This window comes from Lagenorhynchus albirostris, chromosome 3, assembly GCF_949774975.1.
Source record: "Lagenorhynchus albirostris chromosome 3, mLagAlb1.1, whole genome shotgun sequence".
Taxonomy (NCBI): Eukaryota; Metazoa; Chordata; class Mammalia; order Artiodactyla; family Delphinidae; genus Lagenorhynchus; species Lagenorhynchus albirostris.
Window position 1 is genome coordinate 17,138,571 of NC_083097.1, and position 23,869 is coordinate 17,162,439.

Here is a 23,869-nt window from a genome sequence, read left to right on the forward strand (position 1 = left end):
AGAAACTTTTGATAACTTTAAAAGTAGGTACAGTCATTTGTGTGGAAAATAGTTGATGAAATTAACATTGAAATAGCGACAAAGCCACAACTAATTGATTTCACACTCATATTGACTTAAGAAGCACCAGAACCAGTATCTAAATTAAAGTGTCACTATCATTGTGTGTCTGCATGCTGTGTGCTTTCTTTGCTTTCTTGTATGTGTAAAATGGCATACGGATCATGCCATTAATGCCTAAGGTGTTTGCATCTGTATTTGTGTGCATGTGTATTTAGTTCCAAAGATGGCATTAGTTATAAACTGAGAAAGCAATCAAAATAAATCATCTCATCTTGATATGAAAGAGCACAATATACCTTTCATATGAAAAAAAAAGCTAAATCGTTACACACTGATTCCAAATTGATAGTTATTGATTCTAAACTCATAACCTGTATAATAGAGTCCAGGTAATTCTCTAAGAGTACTGAATTCTCTTTTTTCAGTTTCAAAATATCAAGGACTATTTTTACCATTACTATTTTGATTTCAGGGAATCACAAATTGCAAATCAGAAAACTAAAGATAAAAGGATTATTTAGATCAATAGCAAATCCAGAATTGCAAGTATTTTAGATTTCCAAACTTAAATTATCATCAGTACTATTCAATCAGGTGATGTTTTTCTGGGGCTTTCTAAATGTACAACATCAATAAAAATGATTAGGTGTAATAAATAAGGTTTTCACATCCAGAGGAATAGAAACAGTCGATGCAAAATCTTAGCGGAGCTGAATATTAGCTCCATGAATGTAGAAACTGTATCTATCTTGTTCATTGCTATGCTGCCAATACCTAGAATAGTGACTGCATCATAGGGCTCCATGGTACTTGTTGAATGAAAGAGTATATGCAGTAGCCCAGGAAACATGGTTGGTTCATCACTGCAAAACATTGTTATGGCATCCTAGAAACCAATATCACGGATACACAGGAGAGGAACCTAGCCATAAACTAGCTTGACTATTTAGCACCAATAATTTTGTACTACAGAATTGAAACTTTTAAACATAGAATCAAATGAGGTGTATATATTGACATATGTTGATACTAAGTGCAAGCAGATAGTATTAACAGGAAATAGCTCTCTAATACCTTATCTAATATAAGAATCATAGAAATTATATTCTCTTAGATGGAAGATACTGGAAATCTGAAGCTCAAATAGAGAATTATTTGTGGACATAAGTTACTCTTGTATCCAGTGCCACATTAAATGGCATAATCTGACGGCAGATGGTCCTGGGAGGCTCAATTATGCTGAAAGGCAAGTTATGTCATAAAAATAACTGTCACCTCCTCTGAAAATGTCATTTCTCATAAACTGCTGAATAAGAGAAAAACAAAACAAGCACAACTAAACTAAGCAAAATGCACTTGCTGCCCACCTAGATTTAATTGGCCTAGCCCTTATTGACTGTTGCCGGAAAGAAGCCTCCAACCAACAGCTTGCTGCACTTCTGACAATGCAAGTCATAGGAGAAATAATGATGATGCCAAATAAAAGTGCCAGCAATTGATGAACCGGCAGATGAGTGTGGACAAATATTCAGATTCAACGGATCAAATATTCAGACACCGCCGAAAGGTAACTTAGGGGTTCTTTTTATAAGTTACCTTCAAAATGAGTGTTAATCCAAATGTATATATGTTTTTTGCAAATAAGAGTGTCTAAGGAACTAAGGGGAAAAAGGTCAGTTAAAAATATTTTAGGTCCCTGTTTTAAGAGGAACAACTATCATAAATGGTAGAACTATATTTTTGGTATCCCCAAATTACATTTAACAGGATACAACAACAATTTAAACCATCAGTGATGTTTAGTCATGACATACTCCTTGGCCGCAGATTGTATAAAGCCTCTACTTGACCTCACTGTAACACGTCCTAGGATCACTTCAAGGATGTTTGCTTATTGTTTGTTTATTTATTTATTTATCTAAGATTCCAAGGGTATTTAACTGAGAATGAATGACAAACGTCTATGGATTGTTTTCCTTGGGACAGTGGTTGGTGTCAATATTTGCATAGGCACACATTAGCCTGCTGTGTAGAAACCACTAATAGCAGAAATTCAGAATAATCCATCTAAAATTATGGGTCTCGTCTTTCAGCTTAATTCTTTCTTTTTTTTTTTTTTTTCCTGCGGTACGGTACGCAGGCCTCTCACTGCTGTGGCCTCTCCCGTTGCGGAGCACAGGCTCCGGACGTGCAGGCTCAGCGGCCATGGCTCACGGGTCCAGCTGCTCCACGGCATGGGGGATCTTCCCGGACCAGGGCACGAACCCATGTCCCCTGCATCGGCAGGCAGACTCTCAACCACTGTGCCACCAGGGAAGTCCTCAGCTTAATCCTTAAATATTACCTCCTCCATATCATTCTGTGCTTTTATACTATCTGTCTGTTTCCCTCATGTTTTAGGTAATTGTGTATTCATTTCTCTATCTCTAGTTGGTAGATACATTTTAATCAGGAAATTCTATTGTTGATCTTGAGGTCCTGAAGCATTCTCAAAAAACATTAGAATCAGATAGTCTTTCTCTGTCTGTCTCTGTCTCTGTCTGTCTCTGTCTGTCTCTGTCTCTGTCTCTTTTGTTCTGTATCCCTCTCTCTCTCCCATAAATGTAAATGCTTGAATCATATGTTGAATTGCGAGAAGGATGGGATTTTTAACTCCCAACCTAAGCACTAAATGAGACTAACTTTCTACAAAATGAAAAATATATTTGGGAGTGGGGAGAATTCAATTCTATTCTTGTTTCTTTCTCCAATTAATCTCTCTAATCATCAATTTTCTTATCTGCAACAGGAGAGATTTGGATTATAATTTATATAAAACCCTTTCTAATTCTAATAACCTAGTATTCTTCCTTTATTGCTAGGCCTTATAAATAAGGAAAGAACTTCTAATTGTATAATAGACATTTGAGGAGTTCCTATCCAGTATTACATTTGACCATGTCTATTGGTGATGTGGGTAATAACACTGAATATGTTAGTATTGGGAACAAGTCCTGTTATAATCTCAAATATATTTTAAGAATCTCATGAATTACTTTAGCTGCTTAATATAAACCATCTATTTGTTCAGAAACCAAATTTTGAAAGGTGTGAAGAATCTTTGTCAGGAAATCATGTAGTGTTTGTTTAAGTAAGTGAGTGGCATGGCTTTTCTTGTGTGTACTATTCAATAGGGAACCTTAAATGAACTGCTTAAACACACATCTAACACAAAATGCTTCAAGGATTTTTGAAATCCTTCATAATCAGTTTACATGTTTTGCTTTTATCTTCTTGAATAGAAATGAGACACAAATCTCAAAAAGACTAATATCCTTATCTGTGATGGTTAAGAGATAAAGAAAAATGGGTTAAAAATTTTGGAACTTAAATACATCTTAAGTTAAACATTAAATAATACTATGTTTTGCAAGGAGCCTACATGTAGTAGATTTAAATATTTTCTTCATTTAATTAAAAAGACCAAGAAAATACTGATCTGTGTTGCCACAGTGCTTGTGTACAGCACTTTGTTTTGTTGTTACAAGGGCTTCCAAATTGTGTAACATGCAGGAAACAAATTCTCAGGATTCAGTTTGAATCAGAGATTTAAGCAAAATCTGCACCTGGGAGCAATCACATAATTAATTTCAATAAAAAGGAAAAGGCATACATGATCGGAGGTTTAAGATAGGATGAAACTTTTCGATACAAGGGTAAGATCCTTTGGGAGAAAAAAACAAGATACAAACAGCCTTAAGAAAAGGATTCAAATAGCATTAAATGTCTCTTTAAGGGACCACATCTAAAACAGTAGATATGAAAATCTTCCTCCATTCATAAGGTCCTTCAACTTAAAGAAAGTTGGTAGACATTTACAAGTACCAATAAATTCATTTCAAGTGCTGTACTGAAAGGCTTGAGCGCAGATGAATAAATAAAGCTGGTGGAGTAGAACTGCATAGCAACGATCAAACTCAATTCCTGTAAGAGTATTAATCTAATTAAGCATAAATGAAGCAGTGTCATATTTTTATTTTTTATTAAGCTCATATTTTCAATTTGGAGATATACATTTGAGAAGGCCTTCATTCCTTAAGAATAAAACAGGATTATTTTCAAATAAAACACAGTCATCATCTCTTCATTTACTAAGACTGGGAACCTCACTAGGTATAATTGAGCTAGTGTTCATTTCAATCTTTTTTTCTAGTTGACTGAGGTACTATAATTTACCTTATTCATTCCTGCAGAGTGCCTAGCACTTACCAGGCATGTATAAATGTATGTGAATAAATAAATCAATAAATAGAAGTTTATTCTCTGATTAGAGGGTTTAAGAAACATTAGAGTTGGGTGAAATATCACCTCATTTCTACTGCACACATTTATACCTTCTAACAAGATTCCCTCTAAGTTATATCTGAAATAAGTGGTGAGATTCAAAACTCATCTAAGGTTGGCAGTGAGGTAACATGGAATCCACTGGAATTTTCTTCCTCACCATCAACAGTAAAGTCTATGGTTGGCTCATCTGAATCAGATATGGCCATTTAAGCCTTTTTTGGCCATTGCTTTATTTGATATGAAAAAAAAAATCCCAAAGTAGAGATTCAGCCAGTCTGGCAGTCAAATAAAACCTGAACTTTTCATTTGTTTGTTAACAAATACATCAGCAAAAACTAGTATTGTTGTAAAAGATGTATTATTCATTTATGTATAATTGTCATTTGCAGACAGAGCCACAAATATTAAGGTTTGTTGAACATCTAAGATTTCTCTCCAAGGTAAATCAAACCGGTGTAATCCTCGTGTTTTTATATACTGCTTTTAATATAGTAACATTTTCTTCATTCACATTAGTGCTTTCTGCTGTTCCTGACTTTTAAACAGTCTCAAATTAAAAATAATGGAGAAAATGACTTCTGGGTTACAGAAATCACTGTTACAAGGACTAAATGGTAGAACATCATTTAGAGTTTATTTCTTTACTTAACTACTTTGATTATCTGGTTTCTTAAACACTACAGATTAGAAAAAGAAAATTAAAAGGAAGGAGGCTATAAGGAACATGCAGAGCCAGTTCCCTAGAACTAGCTCTGCAGAGAAACAGTATACGTGACAGATACAAATGGACACTAAATAATATTTGGTCTTCATAATGATTTGGAGTGTAGAAGGAAAATTATCCTTCCATTTGTTAAAAATGTCAAGGAAGACTTTATTAAAGACTATTTTAATGGAGCTCAAGACTACTGAAATAGGGAGAGAGATTGAACTCACCTACAAATACAGCAAGGACAGCTGGGGATTGACAGCCAACAAACAGAGTAAGAGGGTAGATAGAAAATTACTAAAAGCAACTTGGTTAGTATGAAGGATGGGGGGAAGGGGAGTGTGGCTGGATATCAAGGGTGGGAGGATTCTGGTGGGACTAATCCTGGTTTAGCAGGATTCTTTGCCAGAATTGGACAAGGTCATGGGGCTAAGACAAGGGAGGTGGGGCAAGAATGAGGCTTAGTAGAAAAGTGGGCTCAGGGGAACCTGAAAATAGAGTTTGGTCAAGGAGGGAGTTTTTGTCCATAGTCACCAAGAAAAGGTTCATTTAGGCTTTGTACTTTAAAAGAAGTTGGAGAATCCCATGCAGCCTTTGAGAAAAATGTTTAATAAAAATGCTTATTTTCCCCCAGATATTCCAATTCAATAGCAGTCTCCCACTATGTACAAAATGCACTAATCCAGAGCACTTCAGTTCCTAGCAATGCTTTTCATATTGATTAATACATTAGACAAAATAACTGTCTTTGACTTTTCCAAAATTTAAAAAGGCACATGAAAGAAGGATTAAAATGTCTGGGTGAATTGTGCAACAACGGTTATCTGCCCTTCTATGAACAAGGTCACCAATATTTTATGATGGTTTAAGTGTGATGAGCAGTAAATTAACAAGAAGGAGGTAAATTAACATTTGCCTACAATGCAACCTTTTATGTATCACCTTAAGAAAACAGAAGAAATTCCCTGCCTGTAACTGAAGATTTTTAAAAGTTCTACAACTTGTTTTATAGCGATGGCTTAATCTCCTAGTTGAAAATAGGCCAATAGGTTGATATTTGGAAGTTCCTTCTAGCTTTTAACTTTGTTATCCTGAAATGCTTTTCCTTCTAATCCTTTTTCTTCTTTCATTTTCTTTCTATTAATTTACACTTTTTTCCCTCCTTTTAAAATTCCTTCCTTCCTCCTCCATCCCTTCGTTCCTTGCATGTTTGTTTTGATGCCCTGATTTTTTTTGTCTCCATTTAACGTATAAATATTTTAATGGTGATTCTTTCTCCCACATCCCAACCTCACTCATTCCTTAGGACTTGCCTCTATCTTGAACTGACTCCCTTTCAATTTAATATACAAATACCCTTTAAAAGATGCATTAACTTTATTTTAAGGTATGCCACTCATCTCTAATTTGACGCATCTATGCTCTACTTTATGTGGTCAGAATTCTGAAAACTCTATTTCTCATTCTTTCACATGGTTGCCAGTTAAGCTCCACCAATATGGAGTACTAGATTAAAGCTGGAAGGCAAGGAAGAGCAAGTTGAAAAAGCTTGTTCCTTCCTGTTGGCATGTTCTTCCTCTCAGCATCACTCCATTCTCTCTCCAGCAGTGATCTTCCACCAAGCAGCAGCAGTTATCCCCAGTTTCCAGCAGCTTTGGTTCCCCAGGAACAAACATCACTGTCTCCCTTCAGAGGTTCTAGCACTCGCTGGGGGACGGCCCATTCCTAGAGGTCTGGACCCAAACTCTTTGGGGTCCAACCTGTGATCTCCTGAGGTACTAAGAGTAGCCAAGCAGTGCCTCCTCTTCAAAGTCTGGAGCCTAGCTCTGAAAACCCCCATCTCTAAGCTCCTGTGCTATTAGCTGCATCTGCATGACACCCACTTCTTAGAGATCTGAGTCTCAACTCTCTAGGGCATCTTCTCTAAGTTTCCATATTCTGAAAGCTCCATGATCTTCCCTTTGTGCCTTAAGCCTTAGGGGTGTAACTCTGTTGTACCTTAGTGTTCTCTTTTGATCTTTCTATGTTCCAACACCTCTTTATCCAATTCAATGTACGAAATTATTTCTGTTGCCATATATAGGATGATTTATCTTTTCTTAACTGGATGCTGAGTTTGATACTATATTGGTACCAAGTATATTCCCAGGGAAAAAACCTCATAAATGAGATTCATGAATTGGTTAGTTGTATCCTCGACCTCAAAAAATGCTGAGCTCCTTATCAATGGGAAATAAGAAATCAGTAAATTTTGGCATTCCATGCATCATGATTAATTAAATTGTCACCTGTGATCAAATGTCTAAAGACACTGTGGAACCGAGTACCTGCTGTTGATGCATATGGGCTAGGATATCTTCTTACTGTACTGAGAGCAGGAAGAAAACAAATGACAAGCTCAAGGCTTTACAATCTTAGCTCCACTGACAGATAAAGAACAAGAGATTTTCTACATGTCTCTAGAAGAATTTCTTATTTCACTGAAAATAAAAATTCAATTGTGTATGTTGTAGAAACAGAGACAAAGTCAAATTGACAAATTCCCAGGGCTGGACAACCCAAGGAAAGCAGTATTATAGCATGCCTAGAGGTCATCTTATTTCTTTAGTTTTAATACTCCTGTATCTGCTACTCACAAAATATCATGATAAGCAGAAGTGAACAATATAATGATCCTATTGTACTTTCTAGAAAGGTGATATTTCCTTGGAGTCTATACATAGAGATGGTAGAAGACACAATGGACATGGTTACAACTGTTCAGGATGAGTTGACTAAATGAGAAGAGATCTTCCAGCAGCTCTAGGAAGCTGACAATAAATTCATTTGACCTGAGAAAATAATTAGAAAAACTTGTGAAGGGAACTGATAGGCCTTTGAAGAGTGGGACAGGTAGATGGTTGTACTGCAGATTATGGCCCTGTAAGTAGTTCCTACTTGATTTTCTTTTGTTGGGTCTCTTCACTGGAATTGGCTCGCTGATCCGAGGAGGGTCCAGTATGCATTGTTCATCAATGTCTTCTTTTACTTATTCTTTCTTCATTCAACAAAGTTATCAACACAACTCTCCCCACCAACACTGTTGGTACTCCAGGACCTTTTATTTTATTCTGTTTTTATCAAATTTAATTTCCCTGAAAAAACATGACTAAAAGAACAAAAAGTATTGTACAATACCATTTAAAAATGTTTTCCTTCTATTCATTCACACGTTATTTTGAAAGTAAACATGAGTGTTTGAGGGTTTTTTCAAGTCTACTTTAAGCTTTATGTTTGAAATATCTTACTTTAAAATATCTATATATCAAAGAAAATGTACCAAATATAAAGTTGTACATACAATTGTACTGTCCTTTAAGCATGCTTAAAGGACAAATATGCTTTCTTTGATTTATGCAAACATTTGGAAAGTTAATTTCCTTTAATTTTATTTTATTTTTTAATTATCTTTATTGGAATATAATTGCTTTACAATGTTGTTAGTTTCTGTTGTACAACAAAGTGAATCAGATATATGTACACATGTATCCCCACAAACCCTCCCTCTTGAGCTTCCCTCCTAACCTCCCTATCCCACCCCTCTAGGTCGTCACAAAGCACAGAGTTGATCTCCATGTGCGATGCAGCAGCTTCCCACTAGCCATCCATTTTACATTTGGTAGTGTATATATGTCAACGCTACTCTCTCACTTCGTCTCAGCTTCCCCTTCCCCCCATGTCCTCAAGTCCATCCTCTACATCTGTATCTCTATTCCTGCCCTGCCAGTAGGTCCATCAGTACTATTTTTTTTTAGGTTCCATATGTGTGCATTAGCTTACGGTATTTGTTTTTCTCTTTCTGACTTACTTCACTCTGTATGACAGACTCTAGGTCCATCCACCTCATAACAAATAATTCAATTTGTTTCTTTTTTATGGCTGAGTAATATTCCATTGTATATATGTGCCACATCTTCTTAATCCATTCATCTGTCGATGGACACTTAGGTTGGTTCTATGTCCTGGCAATTGTAAATAGTGCTGCAATGAACACTGTGGTACATGTATCTTTTTGAATTATGTTGTTCTCAGGGTATATGCCCAGTAGTGGGATTGCTGGGTCATATGGTAGTTCTATTTTTAGTTTTTTAAGGAACCTCCATGCTGTTCTCCATAGTGGCTGCATCAATTTACATTCCCACCAACAGTGCAGGAGCGTTCCCTTTTCTCCACACCATCTCCAGCATTTATTGTTTCTACATTTTTTGATGATGCTCATTCTGACTGGTGTGAGGTGATACCACATTGTGGTTTTGATTTGCATTTCTATAATGTTTACTGATGTTGAGCACCTTTTCATGTGTTTGTTGGCAATCTGTATGTCTTCTTTGGAGAAATGTCTATTTAGGTCTTCCACCCATTTTTGAATTGGGTTTTTTTTTGATATTGAGCTGAATGAGCTGTTTGTATATTTTGGAGATTAATCCTTGTCAGTTGCTTCATTTGCAAATATTTTCTCCCATTCTGAGGGTTGTCTTTCATTTTGTTTATGGTTTCCTTTGCTATGCAAAAGCTTTTAAGTTTCATTAGGTCCCATCTGTTTATTTTTTATTTTATTTCCATTTCTCTAGGAGGTGGGTCAAAAAAGATCTTGCTCTGATTTATGTCAAAGAGTGTTCTGCCTAGATTTTCCTCTAAGAGTTTTATAGTGTCTGGCCTTACATTTAGGCCTTTAATAATATATTTTTAATTTATTTTTGTGTATGGTGTTAGGCAGTGATCTAATTTCATTATTTTACATGTAGCTGTCCAGTTTTCCCAGCTTCACTTATTGAAGAGGCTGTCTTCTCCACTGCATATCCTTGTCTACTTTGTCAAAGATAAGGTGACCATATGTGTGTGGGTTTATCTCTGGGCTTTCTATCCTATAGTTCCATTGATCTATATTTCTATTTTTGTGCCAGTACCATACTGTCTTGATTACTGTAGCTTTGTAGTGTAGTCTGAAGTCAGGGAGCCTGATTCCTCCAGCTCCATTTTACTTTCCCAAGATTGCTTTGGCTATTCGGGGTCTTCTGTGTTTCCATACAAATTGTGATTTTTTTTGTTCTAGTTCTGTGGAAAATGCCATTGATAATTTGATAGGGACTGCATTGAATCTGTAGATTGCTTTGGGTAGTATAGTCATTTTCACAATGTTGATTCTTTGAATCCAAGAACATGGTACATGTTTCCATCTGTTTTTATCATCTTTTATTTCTTTCATCAGTGTCTTATGGTTTTCTGCATACAGGTCTTTTGTCTCCTTAGGTAGGTTTATTCCTAGGTATTTCATTCTTTTTATTGCAATGGTAAGTGGAAGCATTTCCTTGATTTCTCTGTCTGATTTTTCTTTGTTAGTATACAGGAATGAAAGAGATTTCTATGCATTAATCTTGTATCCTGCTACTTTACCAGATTCATTGATTAGCTCTAGTAGATTTCTGGTGGCATCTTTAGGATTTTCTATATATACTATCATGTCATCTTCAAACAGTGACAGTTTTACTAATTCTTTTCCACTTTGGATTCATTTTATTTCTTTTTCTTCTCTGATTGCTATGGCTAAAACTTCCAAAACTATGCTGAAAAATAGTGGTGAGAGTGGGCAGACTTGTCTTGTTCCTGATGTTAGAGGAAACATTTTCTCTTTTTCACCATTGAGAATGATGTTGGCTGTGGGTTTGTCATATATGGCTTTTATTATGTTGAGGTAAGTTCCCTCTATGCCTACTTTCTGGAAAGTTTTTTATCATAAATGGGTGTTGATATTTTCAAAAGCTTTTTCTTCATCTTTTGAGATGATCATATCGTTTTTATCCTTCAATTTGTTAATATGGTGTATCACATTGATTGATTTGTGTATATTGAAGAATCCTTGCTGGGATAAACCCCATTTGATCATGGTGCATGATCCTTTTAATGTGCTGTTCGATTCTGTTTGCTAGTATTTTCTTGAGGATTTTTGCATCTATGTTCATCAGTGATAATGGCCTGTAGTTTTCCTTCTTTGTGACATCTTTGTCTGGTTTTGGTATGAGGGTGATTGTGGCCTCGTAAAATGAGTTTAGGAGTGTTCCTCTCTCTGCTATATTTTGGAAGAGTTTGTTAGCTCTTCTCTAAATGTCTGACAGAATTCACCTGTGAAGCCATCTTGCCCTTGGCTATTGTTTGTTGGAAGATTTTTTAATCACAGTTTCAATTTCAGTGCTTGTGATTGGTCTGTTTATATTTTCTATTTCTTCCTGGTTCCATTTGGAAGGTCGTGCTTTTCTAATTTGTCCATTGCTTCCAGGTTGTCCATTTATTGGCCTATAGTTGCTTGTATTAGTCTCTCATGATCCTTTGTATTTCTGTGGTGTCAGTTGTTACTTCTCCTTTTTCATTTCTAGTTCTGTTGACTTGAGTGTTCTCCCTTTTTTTTCCTGATGAGTCTGGCTAATGGTTTACCTATTTTGTTTATCTTCTCAAAGAACCAGCTTTTAGTTTTATTGATCTTTGCTATCATTTTTTTCATTTCTTTTTCATTTATTTCTTATCTGATCTTTATGATTTCTTTCCTTCTGCTAACTTTGGGGTTTTTTTTGTTCTTCTTTCTCTACTTGCTATATGTGTAAGATTAGGTTGTTTATATTTGTTGTTTCTTGAGGTAGAATTTTATTGCTATAAACTCCCCCTTAGAACTGCTTTTGCTGCATCACATAGGTTTTGGGTCATCATGTTTTCATTGTCATTTGTTTCTAGGTATTTTTTTTTATTTCCTTTTTGATTTCTTCAGTGATCTCTTGGTTGTTTAGTAGTGTACTGTTTAGCCTCCATGTGTTTCTGTTTTTTACAGTTTTTTTTTCCTATAATTGATATATGGTCTCATAGTATTGTGGTCAGAAAAGATGCTTGATACGATTTCAATTTTTTAAACTTACCGAGGCTTGAGATGTGATCTATCCTGGAGAATGTTCTGTGTGCCCTTGAGAAGAAAGTGTATTCTGTTGTTTTTCAATGGAATGTACTATGAATATCAATTAAGTCCATCTGGTCTAATGTGTCACTTAAAGCTTGTGTTTCCTTATCTATTTTCTGTTTGGCTGATCTTTCCATTGGTGTAATTGGGGTGTTAAAGTCCCCTACTGTTATTGTGTTACTGTCGATTTCCCCTTTTATGGCTGTAAGCATTTGCCTTATGTATTGAGGTGTTTCTGTGTTGGGTGCATAAATATTTACAATTTTTATATCTTCTTCTTGGATTGATCCCTTGATCATTCCATAGTGTCCTTCCTTGTCTCTTGTAATAGTCTTTATTTTAAAGTCTATTTTGTCTGATATGAATTTTCTTTAATTTTACAAAAAGTTATTAGCTACAGCCAAGGAAATTATTTTGCTTAAAAGAAGAATGAATAGTGGGTGAAACCCATCTTTACCCAGAGAGTTATGCATCTCAGGTCATAAAACAAATTTTTAAAATGTTTACCCCAAAATATTTCTGTTGGGATCCTGCCTGATACTTATCAGACTCTGGTTATACCCAAACATTTGCTCCTCTCCTTCCTCCCTGATGCTGGGAAGACAAATACACTACTTACTTTTATAGACTCCTTAATAGCTAGAAAAGGCATGTATCCATTTCTAGAGAGTATAAGCAGAAATTTGCAAGGGATAGAAGGGAGAGAGTCACAGGGGAGAACTTATGAAAAGCTTTTACTTTTCTAATTAATCAAAACAGCAATCACAATAATGAAAAATGAACAGATGCAACCAGCAAAGCCCTTCCTATTTATTTCCCTACACTTAGATCTGATATCTGGCACTGCGACAGCTCTCTTGAACACATGAATAACAAGCATGTGGGAAAGGCCAAGGAGAGTTTCTTGTTACATGGAGCTAAAAGAATACCTAACGTTTGCTGAGAGAAATTATGGATGATTTTCAGGTCACTACTTCATGGGCTAGAGTAGACTGGAGTAAATTTATGATACCATGAATTCTTTTGCATATTAAAATCTTGATAAAGCATACCTTCTTTTGTTTACTTGATTTATTAATTTAGTTGCTAACTTATGTCTCATGCCTGGCTTATATATCCTCCCTGCAATAAAAATCTAATTTCTATCATTAGCAGCATCTCATTTTATACAGTACCTGTTTTTTTTTTCTGCAAGCAAGTATCAGGTAGAACTTTTTCCTTGGAAACAGAGTATTTTTAGAATCTGGGAAAGAATTCTTGAGCTATTGGACACAAAACTTAATAACTAAAATTTGTAATAGACAATAAAATTATTTTAGACGTGTAAAATTTCAAATTGAGATAACAGATAAAAACATTTTAGGAAACTTCATAGTTTCTGAGTATTGATCAGCAAATGTTCTATACATTGGTCATGAAGATTTTGTCATTGTCCTTTTTATGTTTTGGTAAGAATGTGGTCTAAAGAAAGGTTAAAAGAAATGCTAAAACAACTTCTCAAATGATATTTTTAAAAGGCATTTTCAGCTTGCAAATATTTGAATAAGTCCATACACACTTAAAGACTGGAGTTTAGGGCAGTGACATCATCAAAATAGCAGTATAGGCATTTCCTACCATATTCCCCACAAAGGACACAAATTTTGACAATCATCCATGGATGAGTGGGTTGTTGTGGAAGTTTGGGAGTTCAGCAGAGAAGTTCTAGCACATCGCTGGAGCAAATAGATCCAGACTGGATGCATTGAAGAGGGTAAGTGGAACAGTTTCAATTTTCCTGTGTCACCCCTCCCCCAAGGTGACACCACCCAGCACCAGGAGAGAGAGTCTCAGCCTGCGATTTTCTCCACTAGAGTAAACGAGAGTGTGTAGGTGAGCACCCAGTTTCCCCAGCTACACAGCATGCTGCCTTAGAGACCCACTGCTTTCTCGCTTCATCCAGAATTCTGAGTTCTGAACTACGCAACTGGTGTGAGGTGAGTGACTGGGAGAAGAGCAGCCAGGGCTCAGAACAGAATGTATCAAAGGGAGTGAATCAAATCATGATGTCCTGGCCTCCAATAGGAAGCCTGCTCACAAGCTGCTCAGAACACCTTGACTGTGGATCCACCTCACTGGTCCACAGGCATCCTAAACACACCCCCACTCTGTGGACGGCCCTGACAGCAGGGAGGGAAAGCATTTACAGATGGCTAATGAACACATTCATAAAGCCTGAACCACCTCGTAGGGTTAGGAGAAATAGCACTAACTTGGGCAGTCAGCACTGCCCTGGGGAAAACAAATAAGAAACTATCAGTACTTTACCTGCTTTTGCAGGCATACAATCTTAAGAATTAATGGGAATGGATGTTAATTATTAGAGAAATGCAAATCAAAACTACAATGAGGTACCACCTCACACCGGTCAGAACAGCCATCTTCAAAAAGTCTACAAATAACAAATGCTGGAGAGGGTGTGGAGAAAAGGGAACCCTCTTACACTGTTGGTGGGAATGTAAATTGGTGCAGCCACAATGGAAAACAGTATGGGGGTTCCTTAAAGAACTAAAAATAGAGTGCCATATGATCCAGCAACCCCACTCCTGGGCATATATCCAGAGAAAACTCTAATTCAAAAAGATACATGCACCCCTATGTTCATAGCAGCTCCATTCACAATAGCAAAGACATGGAAGAAACCTAAATATCCATTGACAGACGAATGGATAAAGAAGATGTGATACATATATACAATGGAATACTACTCAGCCATAAAAAATGAAATAATGCCGTTAGCAATATGGATGGACCTAGAAATTATCATACTAAGTGAAGTAAGTCAGAAAGAAAAAGACAAATACCAGACAATATCACTTATATGTGGAATCTAAAATACGATACAAATGAACTTATCTATGAAACAGAAGCAGACTCACAGGCATAGAGAACAGACAGTGGTTGCCAAGGGGTGGGGGAGGGATGGATTGGAAGTTTGGGATTAGCAGATGCAAACTATTATATATAGCATGGATTAACAACAAGGTCCTACTGCATAGCACAGGGGACTATATTCAATATCCTGTGATAAACCATAATGGAAAAGAATATGAAAAAGAATATGTATATATAATTGAATAACTTTGTTGTACAGCAGAAATTAACATAACATTGTAAATCAACTATACCTCAATAAAATAAATTTTTAAAAAAAGAATGAACGGAAATGTAAATTGGTGCATCCACTATAGAAAGCAGTATGGAGATTCTTTTCTTTTCTTTTCTTTTCTTTTTTCTTTGCGGTACGCGGGCCTCTCACTGGTGTGGCCTCTCCCGTTGTGGAGCACAGGCTCCGGAGCCGCAGGCTCAGCGGCCATGGCTCACGGGCCCAGCCGCTCTGCGGCATGTGGGATCTTCCCGGACCGGGGCAAGAAACCGGGTCCCTTGCACCGGCAGGCAGACTCTCAACCACTGCGCCACCAGGGAAGCCAGAGTTTCTTCAAAATATTAAAAATAGAACTACCAAATGATCAAAAACGCCCACTTCTAGGTATTTATCCAAAGGAAATAAAAGCTCAAAAAGACACGCACCTCCATGCTCATTGCTGCATTGTTTTCAATAGCCAAGACATGCAAATAACCTAAGTGTTTATTGATGAATGTAGGGATGAAGAAAATGTGGCATATATACACACACACATATACAGTGGAATATTATTCAGCCATAAGAAGGAAAGCCTACCATTTGGGACAACATGGATGGGCCTTGAGTCATTATGCAAACTGTAATAAGTCAGACAGAGAAAGACAAATACTCTAAGATCTTAATTATATGTGAAATATTAAAAAAAGTTGAACTCATAGAAACAGAGAGTACAATGGTAGTTTCCAGGGACTGGGGGTAGGGTGGGTAAATGGAAAGATATTAGTTAAAGTGTACACACTTCCAGTTTTAAGATCTAGGGCTCTAGTATACAGGATGGTGACTATAATTAACAATACTGTATTATATACTTGAAAGTTGCTAAATGAGTAGCTCTTAAAATTCTCACCACATACACACATATACACACACATGCACAGACACACACAGGATTAATTATGTGAGTTGATGGATATATTAACTAACTTTATTTTGGTAGTCATTTTGCAATATATACATGTAGCAAATCATCATGTACACTTTAAGGTTATATATGCCAATTATATCTCAATTAAGCTGTGAAAAATAAAAATTTTAATTTACTGTATCTCAAAGTATATGAATTCAAGTTTAAATTTGCCCTTTTATTTTCAATTCATTTCAAACTGAACTCATTATAAGGTAAGTTAATATCACTGCAAATTGGGTCAATGAAGATGAACATTTTATAACACACAGAATAAATTATAGCTATGAAAATCTATAATGCCAGAAAAACATAATTGATTAGAAGAGCTACTGTGCTTCCAATTTATTTCTATACATAGTCCCCTAAGAAACCTATAGAAAGAAATGTATCAGCTCTATTTCATTAATATTCAATTTGTAGTGCTTTCAAAGACAAAGACTTAATTGTGTGGATAGCTAGAAATCATCTGGAAATCCCTGAAGAGAGATATTTCACAGAGTTTGAGACAGCAGGTGTACTTTAAAACATGTAAAAATATATATAATTAACATATAAATGTTTCCAAAAATAATGGATATTATCATGGGATTATTCTTGTTAAAAATGTGAGGCATGTTAGACAGGGTTGTAATATGCATTTTCTGTATTATTTTGGAATATTCAATTCTTCTATAGAGAAAAGGCAACAAACAGGTGGGATAAGACTCAAAAGAAAAGTTAAACGTATACAGAAATTAATCTAGTAGTTTACAAGAGACAGTCAAAATGCATCAGGTATGTTAACTGTATAAAATGTCTAAGCAAGGAGCTTGTGAAACTTGGGTGGTATTTATATGACTTATTAAATTTATATAGTAAGTTAGTATAGTAATAGTAATCTGTAAAATACACTGAAGATTTGGTGAAAAGACTTATAGTGTAATGAAGGATATGACTGGAAATATCAAGTCATGATGATGCCACAGCTGGGCTGATAGCTGTGTTATCCTAAGTCAGCCACCCATTTGATGAAACAAGCTGTGGTTGGGTGTACTTGCGTCTATATCTTACCATTAAGGCAAGTGTGTGTCATTGGTTGCCCTTACTTTGCTTACAGTCATAAGCACACTGTCAGTGTGGAAGGCTGATGCGGTACAGTGAAGCAGGATGCATCAGCATCGTGTAGCCCAGACTCAGGTAGTGTTGCCTTTCTACTCACACCCTGTCCTAAGTACCTTAACCTACCCCACCTCTTCTTTCCAACTGTGTTTGAAATTGATGTGATCTGAGCATCATAATTTGATCTGTGAGCCTTCTGTTCTATGATCTTTGGGATGGCTTGTTGCCTTGTGGTATCTTTAGAGGCTATAAATCCGTCAAAGTAATTCAAGATCTACTTTAATTTTTCACCTTCATTTCCCATTTAAGAAACGTTGAAAATTTTTCATACAGCAAATAAACTAGAAGGAGATTATCTCATGCTTTGGTTAGTTTTAGTGCAGAAGAAAATAAAAGTGCATATTAGGCTTACTTGTGATCAGCATTTCAACTAGAAAAACCCTTTTTTTTGTTTGCTTTATGTTTCTGTTTCTTGGGGTTTTTTCCCCCCACAATATAAGGAACAGAGAAACTAAGTTGTGTGGTTAGGTACTCTGATCCTGAAGCTTGCCCGTGTTCAAGTCCCAGCTCTTTTGTCACCAGGTTCTGTCTCCTTGGTCAAATTAATATTCTCTTTGAACCTCAATTTCCTCATTTAAAAAGTAGAGGTAATAATAGATCCTACTTTCATAGCAATTGTAAAGATTTAATGAGAAAATATTTGTAAAATGCTTCGAAAACAGCCTGATACACGGAAGCATCCAATAACAGTTGTTATCTAAGGGAGAAAAAAATTAATACTTTTTAAATGTGGCAAATAATTCAGACAACTATCATAGAAAGTACCATGTTCTTTTGAAGCAGAATAAATATGAGAATTAATAAATAAGATAAAATGTGTCAGGCAGTTAACTGGGCCTGTAAAAAATGAATGTGTCCTTTGGCTTCTAAAACTGCAGCTCTCATATGTACCCAGTCCATGGGCAATTTTACTTTTTATTAGAGTTTCTGTTTTTGATTTGTCTTCAGTCGGGTAAGGATGGTGGACAATAACAAGCTTATTTCAGGCTGCTGCCTTATCAATAGGTTTAACTTTGTTTTAAATTAGTAGTCTACTTTTTATTTACTTATTGTCATTCTCATAAAGATAGAACTGGGTTGCATTCACATTACTTTCATTGGGGGGAAAATTTTATATAAAATAAAGATTATAGAAGTAATTAAGTATCCTACAGGTAATCTATAATATTCATATTTTTAAAGATTGTTGTATAGAATATGGCTCAGAAACAGATATCAAAAATTACTTATGTATTGTCAAATAAGTTTCAGAAATAAGCTCTGGGTATACTGTTTTATTCCAAGCAAAGGAAGAACACAAGAATAAAGAGGAAATAACTCTCAAGAGCTGTGCAGGGCTTGGGACTTCATGTTTCTTACTAGCTAATAATCTACCCACTAGTGTTTTACACGTGTTGGCAGAAAACATGAGACTCCTGGATCAGAGACAACGTACTTCATTGCAGGCAGCAAACGCTGTAGCCAGAGATTCCAGTACATATATGCTCTTTTTCCCTTGTGCCCATGGGAGTAAAGCAGGGCCTATGATAGAGGATTGTTACCTTCATCAGTTTGAGCTGCTATAACAAAATGCCATAGACTGGGTGGCTTAAACAAGACGTTTATTTTCTCACAGTTCTGCAGGCTGAGAAGTGCACAATCAAGGTGCCTGCAGACTTGCCTCTTGGCGAGGGCTCTCTTCCTGACTTGTAGATAACCCCCCTCTCAGTGTGTGTTCATATGCCTTTCCTCGGTGCAGAGTGAAAATTTTCTGGTGTCTCTTCCTCTTCTTAAAAGCCACCAATTCTATCACGGGGTTCTATTCTCATGACCTCATGTAACCTAATTAATTACCTCCCAAAGGCTCCACCTCCAAATACCAACACACTGGAGATTAGGACTTCAACATAGGAACTTCGAGAAGACACACACATTCAGTTCATGACAATAGTACATCCACTGGGTTGTGTTACTGAAGAGAAACTTGAGCTTAGGGAATTCACTGCTACTAGAGCAAACAGAAGCAAGACTATATTTTGTCAAGGGGAAGCATTTCCATCATCCTTCATGTTTGCTTCCTGCAAGCATGCCCTGATAAATGACCCAGGTAAAGAGCAGTCAGAGTAATGCATTCTTATTTTACCCACAAAGAACATGCAGGGACGCTGGTGGCCCATTGTGAACTGACTCTCCTAATACTAGTGAAAACTTAGAGCTTGAAGAAAACCATAAGCAGAAAAAAAAGTCGTATACTCCTCTGTTTCATCAGAAACGATGACTGGCACATAGTGAGCTCAATAAATATTGACTACTATAGCTGAATAATTGACGAAAGCCATTGGACTTTGCCTTTTGAGCAACAGGAGGGGATTACATATGGCCACCTACGCCCTTTTAGGGAGTGTGAACTTAGTTGAGAAATCACTGAAGTTTATAATAAGGAAGGGGCATGGTCAGATTTACATTTTGGAGCAATCACTTTGACCTCCGTAGAATGATGGATTTAAGGAGAGCAAGACGAACACAGGGAGACAAATTAAGGAGCTATTGCAATAGAAGGAAAAGATGGTGATAAGGGTCTAAATTAGAGAATCACTGCGCAGGACAACACTGAGAGTGATTTTAACAATATTTAAAGAACAATCAGGAAGACTTAATGCTTGATAGAATGAGAGGAGAGGGGTAGAGACCGAGAAGATGCCTCGTATCCTCACTTGACTCTGGGGGAATGTGCCTTAAGCAGGAATCAGGATTTCAGAAGGAGTAGTGGAGCTTCTTCAAAAGAAACTATTTGATAAAACAATTTCTATTTTAGTTTTCTGATAGATTTCAAATGTATGTAATTTTCCACATCCATATACATACATACAAAATTAAAAATTTAAATATTATCATTATAAATGTCTTTTTAGATAGGAATATTTACATTTTTTTAGACCATCTAAATACATAATTAAAAGTGAATTCTCTTTTCTAAACAGATACTTTCTTTTCTCATCTGTTTCATGCCCCACACAAATTTCCATGATCATATAGGTAAAGATACTGTTCATCTATATGACTTACCTTTTAAAAGGTTTACAATTTAATCTTTTGTGATTATATGCCTGGTAACCTTGGTTTTGATGAATTACTTTTTGGATTATATTTCTTAAGCCAGCAACTTTCTTATATTTGGTTAAAAAGACAAATCGAATTTCACCAATAGCTATAAATAAAGCCATTGATTTGAACTAGGAAGCTCAGTAGCCTCCTTCACCAAAACTTGGTAAAATTGTAGCATAAAAAATGGCATTTAGGGCTTCCCTGGTGGCGCAGTGGTTGAGAATCCACCTGCCGATGCAGGGGACACGGGTTTGTGCCCCGGTCCAGGAGGACCGCGGCTGGGCTCATGAGCCATGGCTGCTGAGCCTGCACGTCCGGAGCCTGTGCTCCGCAACAGGAGAGGCCACAACAGTGAGAGTCCCGCGTACCGCCAAAAAAAAAAAAAAAAACAACCCGGCATTTAAATGGAAAAGTATGTATGTATGTAGAAAACATAAATATTTGCATGATTCTGAACTTTTAATAAATGGACTTTCCATATATTTTTAAATGTGTGAAGAAATTAATGTGTCCCATTTTACACACCTCACTATATTCTAACATTAATCCAAGTAAGTATATATAATGGAATTAACCTCCCCATATTTGTAGTGGTTTAAAAGAAAATCATACTGATTTGTTATTCTATACAAAGTTATTTATTTTATTGTAAAAGAATTGTCCTATTTATTTTTAGCAAAGCAGGGAAAGGATTGGCTAGGGAGGTAGGGTTCTGGTTTCAATTTAATCCTCTCAGTATTTCTTAAAACCCTGAACGGAAGATATTATGATTCTCATTTTAGGCTCCACTGGGTAAAATATCTTACTAAAGCCATATAACAGTTTGTGGCTAAACTGAGAGGCAAGTCTTAAGATTTAAACCTAAGTTTTTCTACCATCTGACCATCAATTGAAAGCAAATCATCTTTCCAAATTATATATTTTTAAAATATAGGATTAACTATGGCAATATGTATACCTTTATTAAACCCTTGTTCTGAAATGAATTTTAACTGAGAAATTCTGAGTCAGGGGAAGTGAATTCTAACCAGATTTAAATAATAATGGATTTTGTTAGGTGAGGAATAGTGGATCAACAGGATCTCAAACTTATAATTGAATTAATATAATTCCTTGGCTCTGTGTAAACATCTAAACTGGTTTGTTTTTGTTTTGAACAAACACTGTGGACTGACTGTAAACATCCGTCAAACTTTTTTTTTTTTTTTTGAGAAATTCTGAGTCAGGGGAAGTGAATTTTAACTAGATTTAAATATTAATGGATTTTATTAGGTTGGGGGAGAGAAGTTTAATTTAGAAATAAGCTTTGGAAAGCCTCCTGATCAGAAGGTAGTCTAAGGGCTTACCCACCCCACCCACCCTTGGAGAGAAAGGCCATTATGATGGGTAAGGCCCCTGAAGGGGAGGGGACCGCATGGGACTTGGTGCAGGAGCTCCATGAAGCTGGTCCTGGGCTCAGCAGGTACTGATCTGAGAGCCCAGTGCAGAGAGCAGGTCTGAGGACATTGCTGGTGCTGCCCAATCAAACCTCTTGCATAAAGACAAGTCCATATTCCTAGAAACCCAAACTCTTATTCTCAATGCAGACAGAACCACTTAGACTCACCATATAATGGTTTTAGATAATAGTTTATGTTTTGCAAGACGAAATCTAAAAAAACAAATATTCCCATTTGATAGCACTATGGAGACCTGAAACCACCTTCAGTCACAGTGTTTCATATCTGCATTAGGAAGACTTTACCATTCAACATGACCTTACTCTGCCTGATAATTATTCTCCAGGATGAGGAAGAAAAGACATTTTAAAACAAGATGCTTCTTAATAATGCTGCTTTCTAAAAAGAAATCTTTTAAAATGTATTTAGTTTTCTTTTTATGGACATAATGGACATTTGTTGTAAGGCATCTGAAGAATATACAATAACTTTAAGAAAAGCATAAAAACCACCTAGTAAGTCACATGTACTTGCCAATAATATTTTGCTTAACATTCTACATTATATGCATAAAAATATTTGCTAAGAGGGAATTTCTGATTTTTCTGCCCAGAACTCCTAGAATAAACTTAATCCTATTTTCCCCTGAGATATATGCCCACTCATCACAAAAAGGAAAAGAAAAAGAGATGCACATCATATACACATACTATGTGTGTACAAAGTACAGTCACATAGTACAAAATCCAAAACATTTCTGCTGAGCGGGGGGTGGGGATAGTGGGTAGCAGCTCCTTGAAAGCACTGTTAGGAATCCCCGTTCTTCCAAGGAGAATCGGTGCATACAAAAACAAATACCTATATCTATCTCAATGATTCTCAAACTTGGCTGTATGTTACAGTCATTAGAGTAGATTTTAAAAAATATATATCGATGTCTGGGCCCCATCCTCAAAGATTCCAATTTAATTAATCTTGGATGTAACTGGGATATTGTAATTTAAAAGCTCTCTAGGTAATGCTTTTGTGTAAAGTTGAGAAACCCCCGTCTATGCTATAACGTAATTTGCCACATATTATTTAAAAAAGGACATTTGAGATCTTTCCAAATTTCCATTTTTTAAGACCATTTATTGAGGTATGGGTGACATACAAAAAGCTGTATATATTTAACATACAACAATTTAATGAGTTTAGAGATAATTATACACCCCTGAAACCATCACCAAAATCAATGCCATAAACATATCCATCACCTTGAAAAGTTTCTTCTAGCAAAATTTTAAGTATACAATACATTATTGTTAACTATATAGGCACTATATAGCACATCTCTAGGAATTACTCATCGTTCATAACTGAAACTTTGTAACCTATGACCACTGGTAACCACCATTCTACTCTCTGTTTCTGTAAGTTTGACTATTTTAGAGTCTTCGTGTAAGTGGGATCATATAGTATTTGTTCTTCCCTGTGTTAGTAATGTTCTCCAGGTTCACCTATGCTGTCACAAATGGCAGAATTTTCTTCTTTTTTAAGGTTGAATAATATTTCACTGCATATTAATACCTCATTTTCTTTATCCACTCATCCTCCGATGGAGATTTAGGCTGCTTTTATGTCTTGAGTATGTGGTAATGCAACAATGAACATGGGAATGCAGATATCTCTTTGAGATCCTGATTTTAATTCTTTGGATATATACTCAGAAGTTAGATTGCCAGACTGTATGTTTTGATCATATGATTCTATTTTTAATATTTTAGAAATCTCCATACCATTTTCCATAGTGGCTGGCACCAATCTGTATTACCACCAACAGTGTACAAGGGCTCCCTTTTCTCCCTTGCTGATACTTTTTATCTTTTGTTTTTTACTTTATAATAGCCATCCAGTTTTCCAAAAATAATACATAATTCTCCATTGTTTGGATGTACCATAATTTGTTCAACCAGTGTCCTAGATTAGGGCACTTTATTTTATTTAATATTTTTTTTTAAATTTCATAGTGTTGTTTTGG